At 37.5% G+C, this 20,668-nt stretch overlaps 1 protein-coding gene and 1 pseudogene across 1 annotated transcript in view; both read right to left on the bottom strand.

The window, feature by feature from the left end:
* The window catches only part of LOC101610386 (contactin-6), a 366,424-nt gene that overhangs the window by 247,138 nt on the left and 98,618 nt on the right, over positions 1-20,668 (bottom strand).
* Positions 13,616-15,309, bottom strand: LOC101613295 (annotated as a pseudogene).

The following is a 20,668-nucleotide window of genomic DNA, read 5'->3' on the forward strand; positions in this document are numbered from 1 at the left end:
GAATTTTAAAGCCTTTTGTAAGATAAGTGTATAAATTTAATACATAATTGTTCATATGCATATATATGTACAGAGCCACATGCCCCCTAAAGTAGCTCAGCAAACAATGAACCAGACATGACAGATGTCCGAAAAATTGTAAGAAGCTGAAAAATTGCCATCACAAAGGGACTTCCGTATCTGTAACATTTCAGTGCTTGTGTTGTATGATGCTGGCATAGAGACACTTGCCATGATTCAAATAGAATTGTTGCACATAATTTTAATTATGTATTGTTACGGAAATAGTTGGCAGCAATCATAAGGAGTATATTGTTGCTTGATGTGTTTACTATGACATACTTTTTTCATATTATGTCAGTGCATATTCCTTCCACTTATATCAAAACTATTTTATGGGCTGGAGAGGTAGCTTACAGGTTGAACATGGGTCCTTAGACTTCACAGGCCATGTTCAACTCCCCAGATCCCAGACACAAAATATGACACATGGACTGGAAAGATGGCTTAGTGGTTAAGGTGCTTGCCTGTGAAGCCCAACAACCCAGTTTCAATTCCCCAGGACCCATGTAAACCAGATTCATAGGTAGTACATGCATCCGGAGTTCATTTTCAGTGCCTAGAGACCCTGTTGCAACCATATTCATTCTCTCTCTCCCTACTTTCTCTCTCTCCTTGCAAGTAAGTACATAAAAGTACTTAAAATGGTTTTAAAAGAGCTTGAGAGATGGCTTACTACTTAGGGTGCTTGCCTGTGATACCTAAGGACCCAGGTATGATTCCCCAATATCCACATAAACCAGATGCCCAAGATGGCACATGCTTCTGGAGTTCTGGAGTTTGATTACAGTTCCTGAAGGCCCTGGTATGCCAATTTTCTCTCTCTCTCTCTCTCTCTCTCTCTCATAAAAAGGCTAGTCTGTTGGGCTTACCTCCAAAAATATCTAAAACTGTTATTCTATTCCCAACCTTGACATCAAGTTTGTTTGTTTTTCACACCAAGAATTCCCCATTTCTCTGGCTATACTAGCTATACTATATATATTTTGTTGTTGTTGTTGTTGTTTTTGTTTTGTTTTTCGAGATAGGGTCTCACTCTAGCTCAGGCTGACCTGGGATTCACTATGGAGTCTCAGGGTGGCCTTGAACTCGTGGCGATCCTCCTACCTCTGCCTCCCGAGTGCTGGGATTAATGGCATGCCCACTACGCCTGGCAACCCACAACTTAATTTTGATATTATCCAGAATTAGTGCAGATGGAGTGCTCAGTCCCATAATATTCTTCATTACAGAGACAAGTTACTACTATTGGCTGCAGAAGATATTTACACTTCTGTCCAACATAAATGTGTGATTTCCTATCAGCCCCTCCTCAGGCTATATATATATAGCTGTCAGAAGTCAAGTACATCTACTGGTCTATTATAAAGGCTTAATGTGAACAGCCAGATGAGATGCAGTGGGTCCCAAGGACAGGAGCTTTTGTCTCTATGAATTTGTGTGTGCTTCAACTTCACTACACATATATGCTCATAGCACATGGGTGCAAACAGCACATGGATGAATTCATAACCTGTCACCTTTATGAACCTAATTGTGAGAGATTTCTTTTATGGTGGCATCACTTATAGGCATAGATGATTATTAACACAATTTCCAGTCCCTCTTCAAAATATTTGGGATAGAGTGCTGAATGATATAAACTTCTAATCATTAAATCTTTCTGAAGCTACCCAGTCACCCACTAAAGTTTCTTAAGAGATGGCTCAGCAGTTAAGACACTTGCTTGCAAAGTCTGATGACCTGGGTTTGATTTCCCAGTATCCACATAAAGCCAGAAACACAAGTGGTGCATGCATTTGATGGTAATTTGCAGTGAGAAGGGAGGCCCTAGCATGCCCATTCATATTCTGTGTCTCTCCTTGGACATAAATAAATAAATAATCATTCTTATTACTTAGATAATCCCAAAATATTTAGAATCTCCATTAAGAACCAGAGTCAAGTCTTCATATTAGATCAAAGGATACTTCCAGCATGACCCTCTTTCAGGAAACACTGGTTTGAGGACTAAAAATATGTTTCTTATTTTATCTCAGAGGACAACATAATCTCCTCTATAAGCCCATCAGGAGCTGCACTTTGAGATGACTGATAATGAAATGGCAGTAACACTTCTGAAGAAAATAATAATCCCAGGAAGACAAGCAAAGTCTTCAGTAATGGCTACTCCATTTTCTAACAAGAGCCTACCACCTTGGTAATATATTGCACTGCAAGACTGATCTCAGAGAATGAGGTATAACCAGAAAAAAGTCCCTGGGCCATGAATCAAGCATTAAAGAGAACTGGCTGGAGGTGACTTATGGCCAGTAGAATGCATGTTTTATAGGTACGTCATAGCAACCTTCTCTCAGCTGTACTCCCAGAGATATACTGTCCATGCCATTCTCCTTTCTCTCACTTCAGGTATAGTTAAACATTTCTGAATTTCCTTAACTTTGCTTAAACTCTAATTTTGAAAGCACTCATTTTATAAGCAATCACCCAACATTTGACTATAAACCAGTAAATTGCCACACAACTCAACTATGTACTTTTCCTGGGGATGGGGAATGACATAATCCTCAAAAGTAAAGATTTATGATACAGAATGCAATGAGATGGGGATTGAAAGAGAATCAGAGTCAGCATGATGGGAAAAGAGACACTGTAACTGAATGTGCAGTTGACTAGTGTTCTGGTCAAATGTTTATGTCTCCTCAGATCCATGTATTCAAGCCCTGTCCCCCAACGTGATCCTGTTTGGGAGTTGGGAGGAAGGGGTTTGGAAAGTAATTAGGCTCAGATTAGGTCATGAGGTAGGGTCATAATGCCTGGATTCCCACTGACATAAAATGAGACATCATCTCTGCCATAGGAGGACAGAGAAGGTAGCATCTACAAACCTGAAAGACAGATTGACATAAATCAATATTACACTGACCTAGAAATCTCTGCCTCCAGAACTATGAGAAAATCAAATTTTGCTGTTCAACTCACCCTTTTTGCTGGATTTTATTAAACTGAACCTAACTGGAGTCTGAGGATATAAATTATACATTTGACCCCGTGTGACATTTAATGAATAGCTTTTCCATCTTTAGTTTCAAAACTGAAGTAATGAAGAACATTCTAGAGGACATGTCCCTATGCATCAAATACAGTTGCATTCTTCCGAGTATCTGGGCTGTGTAGACATTGCTTTCCAATGACTGAGTTCTTGCACATTGAATTCACAGGTAATCTCAAAAAGTTCTCTTGTAGTTAATAATGAACACAGACCTACACAACTAATTCAGTGGAAGGGACATGATGAAAGCAGTGTGTTCACAGAAGGAATTTAAATAATGTGAATTTCGCTATTAAATCATTCCTTAGATGATTGCATATATCTGTTCTTCAAACAATTAGTAAGTGTGCCTACATGTATAAATATGTGTCAGAAACATTTGTAAGCCTTTAGAAAGGAAATAGACAGGGTGATGCCTAAATATAGAATTATAGAAATCAAATAGATAGTGATAATTGCCATAAGAAATGTTCTACAGGGTTCACTGGATGGGTAAAATAACTTGTGGGCAAATGCAGGAGGGGAGGAAGACTGGTAAGAGGGTTTAATGGATTTGGCATTGCACAACGAGAGTGTGAAACAGTGCAGAGGTTTTGGCATAAAGTACACAGACATCTCATGGGATCCGTGGCAGACTTCCTGGTCAACTACACGTATACTTGTTCCCAAAAACAGCTGTATGCATGCCCCTGCCATCTATTTTCTCAGGGTCTGGGATGGTAGAGAAAGCAAGCACCTTGGGGAAGTGACATGCATAGTTTCAAAGCATGACATGTTTGAAAGAACACTGCTCTATTTTTCTTCTTCTTCTCCCCCCCCCCCCCCGTGGACATGAGTGTTCTTTAATGACACTTTTCCTAGGTTCTATAAATTAAGTACCCAGTTCTGGGTAGGGGTGATCCTAGTTTCCTGGTGTGAATCTTCAGACTACTGCTGACTCCCTATTGCTGTCCCTACAAAAACTGTACAAACAAACTTAAAATCCAGACACCTGATGAGTCAGAGAAGAAAAAGTACTGAATTTGTATTTGGAAAATAACACGAGGCCTCCCAATAGTGTTGTCCAGTAAAAACATTGTATCCAGACTCTCTGGTGTCCTGTAATTGTGTGTATAAGCACAGTGTGTTTTTTTCAAAAAATATCATATAAAAGTAGTTCCTATGGAGAGTGATTTCTGTGCAGCAGTCAGAAATTTATTTCATCCTCACTGGCTTCCAAAGCTCAATGGAATAGAAGACAGGAGATGGCAAGGTGGGGGGAAAAAAAAAACAGAAAAGGATTTGATGTGCATGTATGTGGGCTACAACAAGATGTCCTTTATTGCTCTCTGGGTTGTTTTTGAGCTTGTTTGTTTCCTGGAGGAATGTTTTCACTTCAATGGGGACAAGAAACATTGGAATTTATCAGTGGGGAGCTTGTAAATGGTGAAAACCACCAGAAAGGTACTTTACAAGTCATTCTATGTAGTTGAAAGAAATAAGAATCCTGATGTTTGGGAATTAGGAGAACATAGTGGCCTTCCCTTTTCCTCCTCTTTCCCCTAATAGGGTTCACCCTCCAACTTTTGTTTTCTTCGAATGCCTCATGAAAGAGATCAAGAGATCGTTATACATGGCAGAGTTTCTTTCAGATATGTCTTTGAAGGGGGAAATACAAAAAAAAAAAAAAAAGCCACGCTACCAAAAACAGCTAATCTTAACTCTTTAATAAAATCTCTATCTAAAAAACATAAAAAAGAGAATAGAATCAATTGACTCCAGAAAGGCCAATATATGTGGCAGATTTTTGTTTTGATGAATGGGACTCCCTCTTTGAAAAGTCTCCAGGAAACTTGATAAAGCATTCAATTTACCACAGCCACTTCTAGCTTGTGTTTCTCAGTGACAAAACTAAATTAGGAGCTAAGAAGCATCAGTTTTGCTTTTCATAGTATAAATAAAAGATCAAAGGGCCCCAACTCATAGAAATACTCAAGAAAAATAAAAGAGATAAGAAGAGTAGGGAAATGACTTGTGTTGAGATTTAATTTTGCTAACCAATGCCTGAGACTCAGTATTTTGATTATTCTTAATTAAAAATTCTATTTGTATGTGAAGGTTCCTACATATGCCCAATAAATGTGATGTTTTCATAAATTTAAGCTTATTTTTTAAAAATGTTTTCTCAAAAAATAGAGGACCAAGAGGTAGCATCGGCCATCTAGCCATCTATATAACTATTCGGTGAATCTTTTAGAACTAGCTGTTCCTAATCATATAAACACAATCAACTTTTTCTTACATATGAGCTTAAATCAAATATCCCCATTTGATTGCCTAATTTGATATTGTACCTGTGGGAGTTTCATTCTGTTTGTCCTTAGTTATGGAATCATTTATTAAAGACCAATGAAATAAGTTTTCCTATTTTCAGATGTTCAAATGGAGAACTATCACTTTATTTCAGCATATTATAGAGATTGAGGTAACAAACTAGGACTAATTCTAAACTAGGGCTTTGGTTTATTCATTTTATGTTCTTCAAATATGACATTACTATAAAAAATCTGACTTCCAGGACACATATCTATAGTGAATTTTAAGGGAGGCATACCTATTGTACATACTAACTTCTAAGCACACTGCTGTCATACAAGGCTAATATGAACCTTTTCCAGCCTCTTGGATTAACAGTTTCCTCCATTTCCATTTCCCAATGAATACAAAATCCTTTAATGGCCTTCTTTTAGAAAAGTGACCAAACTACAATTGCACAGATGTGTGGCCAGAAAATTCTGCCAGTCATCTGCAGTAACTCTGGCTGCCTCCTGCTACATCCCTGCCCAATCCCCTACCCTTGATTTTAGGCAGGACCTATGATATTCATCATTCAAATTTCACCAAAAACACCAAAAGAGGGGGGTATAAGAAAAGGTGGGGTGTGATATGCTTGAGTCCATTTTATGATTTTATGACAGAATGCCAGATGCTGGATAATTTATAAAGGATAGAAATTTATCTTTCACATTTCTAGGGGCTAAAAGGCTATAATCAAAGTACTGGCTTTTAGTGAGGGTCTGGTTCCTGTGGCACTCTATGGTACAAGATAGGAAGATATTAGCATATGAGACCTGAACTCATCTTTTCATATGGAATCCACTCCTACATTAATGAGTCCCCTTCCATGATGACGATATTAGCTCATTAATGAAGGCGGAGCCCCTCATGACCTCACCACCTCTTAAAGGTCTCAATTCTCAATACTGCTTTACTTAGGATTAAGTTGGAAACACATGAAAAATATTCTGGTGAGATACAATGAAATGATATTTAGACATAAAACTGTGTTTCCTGTGTGACAGAACATTACATCTATGCCCACCTAAATGGATACTTTAATGACGTATGCATAGGCCTTGTCCTTCAGGCAATAGGCATTAGGAAATAAGGCCCACAGCTCGATACTCAAGCAAATAACCTCTGCCATGAACCACTTGTTCATGACATAGATATTTCCTTACTAGTCTTCAGAGAAAACTCATTTATGATTGACACTTTGATTGTAATTTTTCAGTCAAAAAACATTTAAGAATACAGGCTTCACCCAAAGTACCCAAAGAAACCATAACATAGCAAGTGTGTTTGTTTTAAGCCTCTGGGTTTGTGAAAATATTGTTATTCAGTAACAGGAAATCAATACAGTGATTCAGACAACAGCTCTCTTGGAAGTTTGCCAGAAACAGAATTAGGGCTTTGCATTTAAGAGGTATTTTTTTATGAACCACAAGGAACATTTGGGCAAAATGTATGAATGTGTACAAAATGCATAGAAAATATGTGGCATCAAGGGTAGTAAAAATATGAAAGCCAGTTATATCCTGCACCATCAATAGTACAGTGGTATTTGTGAAATAGTGTGGTACTCAACTAATGCTGAGGGAAAAGAAAACAGTCGGCCATATGTCTGGTTAGCCCAGCCTATGAATAAACCAACTCTTTAATTTAAATTCTTTACTTTTATATTTCTCATAAAAATATGCATTTTATAAGAAAATCTGTTGAACAATAGCAGATAATAAGTCAAGATACATGTTTGAATAAATGGGGTGTTGTCTTTGAATAGACAGAATTTGGCTCATGATATTTTCACATTCACAGTTTCCTTTGATTTTCTACCTTGCCTTTTACTTTTATCACTCTCTATTTTCTTTGAATAATCTTCATAGAATGAATTACTTCTTTTCAAAGTATAATTTTCAATAGTATGCTAGTGGTATTTGTTACCATTTAAAATCTTTATCTGTGTATACAGCATAGTTCATCATGACCTTTAAAAAAATACACAGCTTTAGATCCCATATGAAATAGGGAGAGACTATGCCAGTGAAAATTATATACATGCTTTCCAGCAAGATAAGTCAACAATACATGGAACAAAATAAAACTCTTGGAAACAATACAATGTATGCATTCAATTTGAACTCCTATAGAGCTGGTCTTTAGTTGTACCTGCTGAAAAGGGAAAGAACAGATCTCTCCATGATGATGGTTAAAAAAAAAATGAATTAAATTGTCTATGCAGCACCATTATGCATGCAAGAATAAACATCCACAGATGCATAATAAACATTTCAATTGAATTATACTTTTATGACTGGAACTGCAATATAATTTTACACCATGATTATTCATACATGCTTTATCAATTTTCTATTCTTTAGCCACATGAAATGTATGATATATCATATAAAAATATGCATACATTGTATTTGAATTACATATCTGAAGTTAGGAACAAAGAAAAAAAACTTAGGGAATATAGTAATAGTATATGAGTGAATGCTCACATTATTTCTGCACAAAATTCTGGTTAGTCCTATATTTTAGGCTACAAAAATACCCCATACAACTGCAGATTTTCCACCCTTGCTCAGGATGGTGACACATGTTTGAATAGGAATGGAAGCAATTGGCTCAAAATAAACCAGAGTCACTAAAGTTCTACAATTACTGCTGTGAACGGTACATGACCTACATGATCCACTTCTGGACTGTGTGGAAGCAACTCACAGGAAGTCAGTGATATGAAAATTCCCTCTGAACTTGGAGATGGAAAGTGCCCATTCCAAGACTCCTACGTGGATAAAGAAATAGACTATGAAAAGGTCATGTATAGGAATGAAACAGTAATTCTGTTTGATTTTATGCAATAGAGACAAAGTTGAATAGCTTTTTCTATGTTTCTAAGACAAGACACTTAGTTGTACTTTAAAAAATATTAGTGCAATGGTTGAATATGAAAGTACCTTGATATCATGCCATCTATACTAAAGACTAGATAATGTAAAAATTTGAAAATTAGAAGGATTTTCAGTCCCTGAACAAAAAAGAGGGATCTGTTCTGTGAGAACAGCCTAGGTTTAGAGGTTACAGTAATAATGTCATTGGGGTGATGGTATACAAAGGAACTGTCTTACAATGGAATGGTTGGAAAGGCAAAAATTGTATGGAATAGATGCTCATAGGATATTCTATGCAGAATAGTTTGCAAATGTTATTATTGTTTGGATTTGTTGTAAAGAATGAGCCTGACTAAGCAGAATAAAATGCTCTCAAACATCAGTTTTCCACACCCATTACTATCCTACCTGCTTAGGCCATGAGCTATTAATGTGACACCAATAACTACCAAGGATATAGTCATCTGTGAATAGAGAACACACCTAGGCAGAAGCAGGTCTCCTTACAAACTCAAAACAGCATATTTACCTTTCCTGGAGGCACATGTACACAGTTGTACAAAAGAATGTAGAATTCTATGCTTCACCAGGAGCTAATCCCACTAACACCCCCAAATTAAGATTCTATAATGCTTGGTACAAAATCTGTGCTTTTCTATTCTATGTAAAGCAAGATAAAAAACAAAACAACAAAGTTAATATCTGCAGTAATAAATGAGGCAGTATCTGAGAAGTTAGCTCTTCCTAATGTGAGGGAGAGACTGAGAGATACTAAGATTGGTTCCCCTTATTATGTGATATGGGTGTGTGTGATAGTAGGTATATACGTCTGTGAATGTGCTATATTCATTGTGCATCTCTAAAGGAAATCAGGTCACCTTCAATGATCTTATCAGTCAAAGAAAATAGTAGGGCTTCACAGAGCTATTAAAATGGAAGAGAATTTGAATGTATAAAAAGCTTTCAGATTCAGCATCAAAGAGAAAAAAAGGTCACCAATGAGGCATTTCCATTTGCTGAAATCCTTGGTTTTGATTAACATAAAGTTGTAAATGGCTATATCAATGTAAGCAGTAATATGATACAAAGCAAAGGCCAAGGGCATTACAGAACTTCAGAAGAAAAAGTGACAAAAAGAATCTGACAAGTGGAGAAAAAGTAAACAAGTGGGAGAGAATTGTGCTAATAATCTTGCAGGTCATTTGCTTATAAATCACAAAGTATTTTAGTACCAGAGGATGTAGCTCTTACAAGTGAAGTAGGTATTGATATCAGTACCTCACAGAGGTATGACAATAAAAATCACTGGAAGCTTAAAAACCTTTTGGTCAGTAGAGTTACTGATTCAAACCTCTAATGGTCAGTAGAACTCTTCGGGACCTCCAGAAATATTTGTGAATTAAACATAGCTTGCATGGAAGCTCAGATTTTGCAAATCTAATGCTCATCCCAATTAGCTGACTCTCTCTGTGAGTAATGTTGCTGTCTTCCCTCCTTCCTACCTTCCTTCCCTCCTCCTTCTCTCCCTCCTTCCTTCTTCCTTCCTTCCTTCCTTCCTTCCTTCTTTCCTCACCTTGTCTTTTGCAAATCCTATGTACTTTTCTTTTCTTTTTCCATTTCTTCCTCCTGAGAAATTTATGTGAAATTGGGTTTTAGAGAAATTTAGTTTCTGCTTCTGATGTACAGAACTGGAAAAAAAGGAATTATGCTCATTTTTAGAATAACAAAATGAGCTAAGCAAATCATAAATTTACAACTTTTTGAATTAAAGAGTTGAACTCACAGGAATATCAACTAACTCAAAATCTAAAGATTGGTACATGTCCATGGGAACAGAGGGTAACCTAGCATGTGCTTATCTGATAGCAAGCTATTGAAGGAGAAATTGGTTCACTTGGTTAGAGTTATAAAAGAAGAATTCCAATTCACTTGTATATTCTCACCAAAGATAACTCTGGGGACAGATACCTAAGCACATTTATGTTTCCTTCTGGCTCGGTATATAAGACTTGACAGAACATGGAGATGAGAACAGCAGCTATCCAAGGAGAGGTAAGATCCTTGCTTACTTATCCACACTCCCACTATATTCAAAAAAAGGAAAGTTTTAAATGAAAAGGAGAAAATTCACATTTATGCTGCCGAATAGTCATTACAACTAGAGATGGGGGCAGGAGAGATACCTCTAGAATTAGAGCTGAAAGAAATATGAGAAGTTTGATGTAGTTATACTCATAATTGACATCTAGTGACAAGGCATGTAGCTAAAATTGAGGCTTAAATACTGGAACATTTCAATATATAGCTTACAGAAATTTCTGCATAGGAATACCTGTCTGAAGATCAGAACAAAGACAAAATATCTAAAGTATGGTGTGGAATGGAGCAGACATTAAAAAAATCTGGAAAACTAGTCATCAAGATAAATATAAGTGACTTCAAAGAAAATTTCAAGATACATTGATGTAAAACATAACAAATTCAAATCCAGGAGAGCTCTCTAACAGTATTACTAAAACTCTCATGCTATAAAAACCCGCAGAATTGAAAGCAAGCCCATTTTCAGACGTGGGTTTTACATAGTCTCTAGTGCTCAGCATAGACATTCAGCTTCAACCAAGAGCCATAAGAAAAACTTGAAAGCAAAGAGTGGCAAAAAGCTACCAGCATACAAAACAATCAACACAACCACAATCAAGTAAGGCAAAGGTGATTAGAATACCCAATCACAGCTAAATATCTGTACATTTGTATTTATGCTCAGGGCATTTTTTTTAAATTTTCTCTTTAACAAGTTGATTTTTATATGTATTTTTAAGTAATATGCAGCACTTAGTTAAGGTTACAAGTTATCTATTGTCACATGGATAGATATTGTTATTTCTGTATTCATTTGATCAATCAGTACTAACAGGCAACTCTACACTTTGTAGATACTTTTTTCACTATTTCTCTTTTTTTCCCCTTTTTTATTGCATTATGCTAGACTCTTATTTGCTTTATGTCTTCATCAGTGTTTGCATACTAATATCTGTGTATCAGCTGGAATCACTGACTCATGCTTGGTCTAGACCTTCTTTCATCTAGTTCTGCTGTGTTTTATTCATACATATGGAGTGATGTCTCCTAAAGTCATCAGTGCTCCATCTCATCTCATCTTTATTCTTTTTGCTCCACAAGCATTCATGTTGTTTTTTTTTTTTTTCTGATCAGTATTTCTACATGGATAAAAATCATAAAGCTGGAGCTGGGGAGATGGATCATTGAGAAAAATATTTGCTGTTTGAATATGAGGACATGAGTTCAGATCTCCAGAATGTATGCACAGGCCAGATGAGATTGTACACATTTAGCATCCAGCACAGAGAAGCAGAGAGGAGATCCTTAAGATAAACTGCCCAGCCAGTGTAGCCTAATGGGTGAGCTCCAAATTCAATGAGCGATCGTATCTCTATAAATAAGGTGAAGATTGATTGAGGAAGACATCTGATATTGATCTCTGACCTACACATGTACACACACACACACACACACACACACAGCTATCTACACACAAACAGACATTCATGTACCTATACATGCCAGAAACACCTACCCAGACCAGATAAAAATAAATAAATGAATAAATAAATAAATAAATAAAATAAAAATCACAAAGCCATCAGAAATCAACATAGAGAAGGAATTCATAATCAAAACTTTAAATGGTTTATCTTTCTTCCTAGACTCAGAAAATATAATAACCACAAAATTAATTGTATAAAGCAGATTCCTGGGGACTCCTCCTGGTAGCAGTCTTCCTCTAAACACTTCCTCAAATATAACCTGAGGTTCAATGTTAAGCCTTCAATTATATCATTGTTTGAGGATAAAGGGAAATATCATAGGTTACCATAGATCCTGCAGAGTCCACCATGATCTGATCCCACCACTCACTGCTGTCCTGTCTGACTTGCCCTACATTGTTGGTCATCTTGCATGGCCTTCTCTTTTTACCCACACATATTTTACAATTATTATTATTATCACTATTAATTATTTTTATTCATTTATATTTACATATTTATATTTTTTTATTGTCAAACCAGGGTCTCTTGCCACTAAAAATGAATTCCAGACACATGTGTCACTTTGGGTGTGACTCTACTTGTTGCCTGAGAATCAAGACTGGGCCAGCAGCCTTTGCAAGTAAATGCCTTTAACTGCTGATTCATATTTCTGGTCTCATTATTATTATCATTACTTTTCACCTATTTCTTAAATAACTTCTCTCTGTAGTGTTTAATCAATAAGTACTCAGATTTTGTTAGAAATGTAATTAACTAAATGTGTTTCCTCCCAAATCTTAGCACAAGTAAAAAGCTCCCTGTATATGTGTGAATATACGTCTCCCATACATTAATACCCACACATAGGAATGACATGAAGATCGAGGAATATGGGACCCTTTGAGAAGAGACTTAGGGTGAAAATGATGACAAGAAACCTGTCAGAAAATTTGCAAAAAGACTTTGGGATGCTGCCAAGTCATGTTTGGAGTCCAATTCATTCCACTGTGTAAGAATGATGCAACCTAAATATACCTTCCCCATCCTTTTTTTTTTTTCTTTTCTTTTCTTTTTTTTTTTTGTGTGTGTGTGTGTGTGGTTAACAACGATTTGTTTGCATTTTATTTCAAGAGAAGAAACTGAAGCTGGCTCTCTTCACACCAACCAATAATTTCGCATTTTAAAGTTTGGGATGTTTTCCATAATGAGCTGAATCAAAAATCTATTTGAAAAATATATATTTATATTAAAAAATTCAGGTTGTTTGCACATAAAACAATTGTTAAGTTTCTTTTGTCTTTGATTCCATGTTGCTGGAAAGTCTGAGCTTGCTTGCTAATCTTAGTTGCAAGTCTTCTAGGCAGTTTCATCCTTTGCCTAATAAAAGATAAACCCTTTTTCAGAATTCAGCAGTGATTCAGAAGCAACATCCTGTCCTTAATACTGTCAGTTTGCAGCCATGAAAATCTTTGATAAGGTTGAGAAGATGTCGCTAGAAATCAGTTACTTGATCTGCCTCCAGGTTCCACAATAGTTTTTGTGTTTGTTTTTTTTTTCTTTGCACCATTGATTTTTTTTTTTTAATTTTAAATCCATGTTTATTTTTCCTCCACCCAAAGTGTTCAAGGTAATGACACTGTTTGAGACTCATTTTGATTCTATTTTACCTTGCAGGATACAAACACATCCCTTAAGTCTGTGTTTTTTGCTTCAAATTCATAAAAAGCCTTGTTTTGTCATAGATTCATGTGCAGGTGCTCTGGCCATTTGGAGGTCATGGGAAAAGCTTGTTTTTTGTATGGCCCAGAGTCTGGCTGTCGGATTGTAAGTGGTGCTGATGCTTCCCCGCTCATTGTCACATCCTTCTGCTCTATTCCACTTGTTTCCATTGGGTATTCCATGGGTGCCTGAGGATTTACTGTGCTGGCTGAAGCACCTCTTCTCCAGAAGTCCCCAGGAGAGAATTTGACTGGGCTGACAGGTGCCTTGGGCTACCAATAAATCTTCGAGGTAATCAGATTTTTGGTTCAAAGGACAACTTTTCTTTTACACTTTCAAGTACAGATGGAGCCACATATGTAAAACCCAGAAAGACCTGGTTGGCACTTTCACTGAGAGTTGAGTCATCTGGGCTATCCACAGGTGTCTGATGTGTAAACTTTGAATCAAACTGACTCACATCCTCTTCAGATTGCAGTAGAGGTTTAAAGGGGGGGCTCCACCTTCCGAGCCAGAAGTTCTTCCCAGTTAATGTGTCTGAAAAATGGATGAGCTTGAACTTCTCCAGCATCCCCAGTACTGGCTCCAAGAAGAGAAGCAGCAATCCTTTTCAGCAGCTTTTTGAGAAGATCTCTGGCTTCTTGTGTGAGGTAGGGAGACAAATTAAGTTTACATTTGAGGATTTTGTCAATTGTTTTCTTTCTATTCTCCCCAGTGTATGGAGGTGCTCCAGTCAGCATGTCATACTCCCAAACTCCATCAATCCACAGCACGATTGTGGCCACTTCTCATCAAAATTGAGGATTCTGTCAATTGTTTTCTTTCTATTCTCCCCAGTGTATGGAGGTGCTCCAGTCAGCATGTGATACTCCCAAACTCCATCAATCCACAGCACGATTGTGGCCACTTCTCATCAAAATTTCAGGGGCCATGTATTTTATTGTTCCACAAAATGTATGTGTGACTGTTCCATCATGAATAGATTCTTTGCATAGTCCAAAGTCTGTTAGTTTCACATGACCTTGGTGATTAAGCATGATGTTCTCCGGCTTCAAGTCTCTGTAGATAATCCACTTTTGATGTAAATGCCCCAAAGCCATGGAGATTTTAGCCAAGTAAAAGCAAGCTGTGTCTTCCATAAACATTCCCTCTCTTTCTAACTGCATAAATAGTTTTCCTCCGCTGAGATACTCAAGGATGAGGTAGAGTTTTCCACCGGTCTGAAAGGCATAAATTAAGTCCACAATGAGGGGATGCTTTACTTCCTCCAAAATATTTCACTCTGCTTTCGTTATGAGCTGTGTCTTTAGCATTTCTTACTATCATTGCCTTTTTAAGCACCTTCATGGCAAATATCTTCCCAGTATTTGCTCCTGTTACTTTTCGTACTTGAAAAACCTTTCCATAGCCCCCTTTACTAAGTACCCCAAGTAGCTCAAAACATTGTGGTCTGATTTTTTCTGGCCGTCTGTTCACACTAGTTTCTGAGATTTCTAATTTCTCACAATGTTCCAAGCCAAGTTCATATGGTCCAACTCCCCCATGGTCCATGCTTTCATTTAACTGCCCCCCCCCCCTCCAGCTCATCCTCAGAGCCTGTGTCCTCTGGCTGGTCCAGGTCGATGTCAAACACTCCTGCCATGTGCTCAGCTTCCCTGTCTCGGAAGTCAGGCGCTGGGTAAAAGTCGTCCCGCCTCCGTCGTCGCCTCATGGGCCGGGACCCTCCGCAGCCACCTCCGCCACTGCTGCCATCACCGGCCGCTTAGGCTCAGTGCGTCTGCTTCCCCATCCTTTTGTAATTAAGCAGATAACTCTTCCCCTTGCCTCGCAGAAGGCATTTTACGGGCTCTCATGCCAATTAAAAGACATTTAGTAAATCGGGTGCCTCTGAAGAGATGTACAAATTGTTAACTTTACCTCTGGCGGTAGCTAAATGAACAAGAAATTCTTAGGGGAAAAAATATAAAGGCTCTGTAAAAGTGGATGCATTGTGTGGGTACCAAGAAGTGCCTCAAGCAGAGATTTTTCAGAGAAGACCCATTTTTATAAAGGGCTGTATTAAATTAAGTAAATGCTTAGTCTCTGGAGAAAGGCTCTATGAAGATATTTGAATGAGTACAAAGTTAAGTAGATGTGAATTGGAAGTTACTATTACTGGTGCTTCCTACAAAATATTCTGTAAATTGTATGTGAAGCAAAAAAAAAAAAAAAAAAAAAAAAAAAAAGCCCCAAGCATCAGAAAAGCTCACAATGTTGGAAATAGAATGGAATTAAGAATTCAAAATCCCAGCCCCATCAGTTTGTAAATAAAGAAATTGAAGTACAGAGAGACACCGAATACTCATAGAATCAGAAGAAGAGTAGCAGCCTGCCTGAGAGGAGAATTTGTATTTTATCCCTTATTCAGGTTTCTTGCACTGGAAAATAATAAGAAGTAAGTTAATTGAAGTGGTGGTTTTGTAGCAACCCAATTCACATGTCATATTACTTATTGTCCTCACTGCTATGAGAAAATACCAACAGAAACAGCTTAAGGGTGCTAGAGAGGTGGCTCAGCAGTAAAGGTGCTTGCTTGCAAGACCTGACGATCTGGGTTTGATTCCTCAGTACCCACATAAGCAAGATGCACAAAGTGGCATCTAGAGTGTGTTTGAAGTGGCCACAGGCCCTAGTGTGCCCATTTTCTCTCCCATTCTCTCTCTCTAACTTACCTTGCAAATAAATAAATAAAACTATTGAAAAAGACTTAAGGGACAAAGTGTTCATTTGGCTCACAATTTGAGGTCACAGTCCAAATATGGTAGTGGAGCCATGGTGGCAGGATTATATACCAGTTGACACATTGCATCCATACTTGGAAAGGAGAGGCAGGGAGGGGAAAAGGGAGAGTAGGAAAGAAAAAGAGAGGTGAGACAGAGATTCTGAGGAGACAGAGAGAGAGAGAAAGAGTGAGAGAAAGAAAGAGAGAGACAGAGAAAGAGAGAACAATGTTCAATTTACTCTCCTTTATTCAGTCTGGGGCCATCACCCATGGAGTGGGGTGGCCTCCAGGTAAGATGACTCTACTACCTCAGTCCACCTGGAAATCCCCTCATTATAAATAGAGAGTTGGTCTCCCAGGTGATTTCAGGTCCTGTCAAGCTGACAATTAATATCAACTATCACACATTGTTGACAACTCTAAAAATGAATCTACCCAGTCATAACAAAATACAATGAGGGAGAAAATATTTTGTTTAAAATATATATTTATTTATTTATTTATTTGCAAGCAGAGAGAAAGACAGTAAAAGAGACAGATAGACAGACAGATAATGGGCGTGTCAGGGCCTCTAGCTGCTGCAAACACCCTAGATGCATGTTCTACTTTGTGCATTTGGCTTCATGTGGGTACTGAGGAATCAAAACTGGGTTATTTGGCTTTGTAGGCAAGTATTTTATCACCTGAGCCATCTCTCCAGCCCTGAGAAAATATTTTATAGTTAAAATATAAGAGATTTTTCAAGTTAGTTGGTCACATACATTCTTTTGGTGCTCACAGGTAAGAGATGAGATAAAGCAGAACTTCCCAGGGCTCTGGATTGGACAGGCCTGGGTTCCAATCGCAAACCTACCTATCTACACTAGCGGTAATTAAACACACTAGCTGTTTAATTGTTCTTAACTCACCCTCTTTATTTAAAATGGAAATTTTACTACTTTTCCTTTAGAGGTTTCTGAGAAGTAAATGACATTATACATGAAAAAAACATCTATTGGGCACATATTCTCAAGCTTAACAAAGTTAGTTATTTTCACTGGCTTATACACATTGAAAGTCTATGCCAACTTTGGGTGATATAAATGCATTTAGCATTAGAACTAGGTTTCCAAATGAGGAATCTCGACATGATACAGGCTAACCAGCAGAACCAGACTGAAACAATCTCACTACAGAGGTAAGAGAAGTGTAGTACATGCAGTCTGCAACAAGGATGATAAACTGTGAGGGTGAAACCAAGTCAACGATCCTTAAAAGTCCCCTTTCAGGGAGGTTTGTGTGGAGAGATGTCAAAGACACAGAAAAGCCAGACGAGAAAGGGCATCTTTACCTAGGAAGACAAGCAGGGCAAATGGACAAGGCCAGCGAGGAAGGTTTTGTTTGATATAAACAGTGCTGAGTTGTCTTTTGCAACCAAAGGCCTTGGCCTGAACCCATCCATTCTTGAAGAAAAACTCTCTAGTAGGGAGACACTTGTCTTATGTGAAAATGGGCAGAGATTTCTTCCTATGATGCTGAATGGCCAAACTAGACATGAACAGATGAGCAGACTAGAGGCCAGATCCCTCTAAATCATTTTTAAAAAGAGACAGCTTGCCTTGTGACAGGTCTGAAGAAAGAATGTTACCTTTGCTCCTATGTGTAGAAGAGTTACTTATCCAAAACCTGACTGTCCTGTCAGGAGTATGCAATATACCAAGACACAGTTCATTCAGGAGCTTAGTGAGATGCTCTTCGGATTAAATGATGAGAGATACATGAGCATATGGCTATCAAAAGCTAGCTACACTTTTGACAAGAAAACCTGAATGCTGTCAACAAGTTAGAGCCCAGAGCAATGAATCAGTCTAGAATGGTCATTTACCATATGATATTAGAAGTAGTCACCCTCTCCTTGGTTTCTTTAGCTAGAAGCTTTTCTACAATAATTAAATTACATGAGGAATACTTATTGCCTATTGAGTCTAGAGGATCGTGCTTGTTAAGAACATCACTAGTTATCTTTTCAATTGTTTTCCTTTCTAAGTCACAGCTTTTAAGTAAAAAAAAAAAGTGTTTAAACTAATTTTTAATATCAATTCCATCAGCAGAAGACAATATAATCTTGCTATTTGTGTAGAACTTCAGAAGTAGATAAAAAATGAGCAAGTGTTCACAGGGTAATAGAGACTTTCAAAGCACCTCCAAGGAAAGCAGGCATGTACTTGGGAAAGACAATGTGAAGCTCATGAAGATCTTCTTCCCAGAAGACATGAAGGAAGTGTATCTGATGATGAAATGGCTGAGGCTTGAAGACACCAGGCCACAGGACTCCATGACCACACCACATCAATCAGTGAAGAGTTAAAGATTTAATTTTTACTGGAAAGTGCAATGTAATGAAAGATTGCAAAGAGCACAGATGTTTCTGAAGTGTACAGAGTAGCAGTTCTCAGATGGCCTATTGTGCTTGCTAAGCAACTTTTTAGTTTGGATGTTCTTTGTCATGATTCAGGCAGGGCTCGTGGTACAAGTGCTACCTCGTAGATGGAAGCAGAGGATAGCACCGTGCTTTATGCAACAGAAGAGTGGTCACATACAGTGGAAAAAAAAAAATATATATATATATATATATATAATGTTTCAAAATGTGACAAATTATTAGTTAAGGGTGTTTAGACTGTCAACCCCTGTTTTACATAATAGAAACTGATTCTGTGGCCAAAAATGTTGAAGTTAAATTATTTTGTTACCTGTATGCTCATCATTTAGCCTAAAACTTTTGCTAACTATAATTGTACATTAATTTAAATTTTAGGTTTGTTTTATATTCACAGTGACTAAGTTATTGCCTTGGGATAACTGATATCAAATGTGATTCACTGACCATTTTAGTGACAAATATTTAGCTGAGATGAAGGAAGAAAGAATGAGACAAAGCCCAGAAATCAAAGAAAAATATCCACCGCAACACCTAATCTTTAGTGAGCTGCACACCGTCTGATTGTCATAGCCACTGGCCGTTGCTGTTACTCAACCATTGTCATCGATATACACCCTCCAAGATCCTCACGCTAAGAACATTCAATTCCTGGATGTCTACACGAATGAATGGCAAGACTTCCTCAGTTGGGTGGTAAAGAGAGCAATGTTGAACAAGGAATGTTATTTGCCAGGAACAATGCAGCTACTGAAGGAGATATAAGTGGGACTGGTGCCCAGGTATATCCATCTCACAGTTTTTGTTGTTAGATGGGAAAGGCATGGCAGTGCTTGTGAGGGAGAAAAAAGCGGGGGGCGGGGGTGAGAGTTCAGAAAAACATGAGATAAACCACTGTTTTTTATTTATTTATTTATTTATTTATTTTTTTGTCTTTTGACACTTTTAAGTTCAATGTTAAAATTTGGGTAGTATATGTAATACAAAAATCAATTCTTTTAGGATTGTACATAAAATTTTTCTATGGTTTTTCTTATGTATTCTAAGTCTCAAATGCTTTGTCCCTAGAGTATTAAGCTGAAATCTAAGACTTTGCCATTTCACCCGATGGGAGCTTGAATTGAAATAGGCAGTATGACTGAAGGGCTAAAGCCTTCCCATTCACTTTTTGGCTGTGCATGAAGAGTATGGTATTAATTATTCTGACTGAATAAGTTTAAATATTAATGGTGATACTATAACTGAAGGGCTTAGTATAGTATAAGTGAATAGCAATTTTAATTCTTTTTGAATAAGATAATATGAACATAATCTAGTACACACATTTTGTAGAATAGTAGTTTATTCAGTATTCATGATGGTGTTTAGAAATTGCAATGATCAAAAATTATCAAACAAATTTGGGTTATGGAAATAGCTCAGTAAGAAAAGTGCCTGCCTTGCAGGGATGAGTAACAGTTTGGTCTCCAGAAGCAACGTAACAAATGACTCTGTACATGATGAAACATGTGTGTAATTTTAGTGCTAGGGAGTTAGAGACAGGAAGATCCCTAGATTTTGCTGTCAAGCCTATCTAGCCTAGTTGGGTAGTTCCAAATAGTGAGAAATCATGCCTTATAAAAGGTAGCTGGTGGGCTGGAGGGATGGCTTAGTGGTTAAGACATTTGCCTGCAAAGCCAAAGGACTCAGGTTCCATTCCCCAGGACTCACGTTAGCCAGATGCACAAGGGGGTGCATGCATCTGGACTTCATTTGCAGTGGCTAGAAGTCCTGGTGTGCCCATTTTTTTTTTCTCTCTCTCTCCCTCTTTCTCTGTCAAATAAATAAATAAATAAAAATAAAATATTTTAAAAAAGTATCTGGTATCTGAGAAAGGACATCCAAGGTTGT

The sequence above is a fragment of the Jaculus jaculus genome, chromosome 14 (assembly GCF_020740685.1).
Source record: "Jaculus jaculus isolate mJacJac1 chromosome 14, mJacJac1.mat.Y.cur, whole genome shotgun sequence".
Taxonomy (NCBI): domain Eukaryota; kingdom Metazoa; phylum Chordata; class Mammalia; order Rodentia; family Dipodidae; genus Jaculus; species Jaculus jaculus.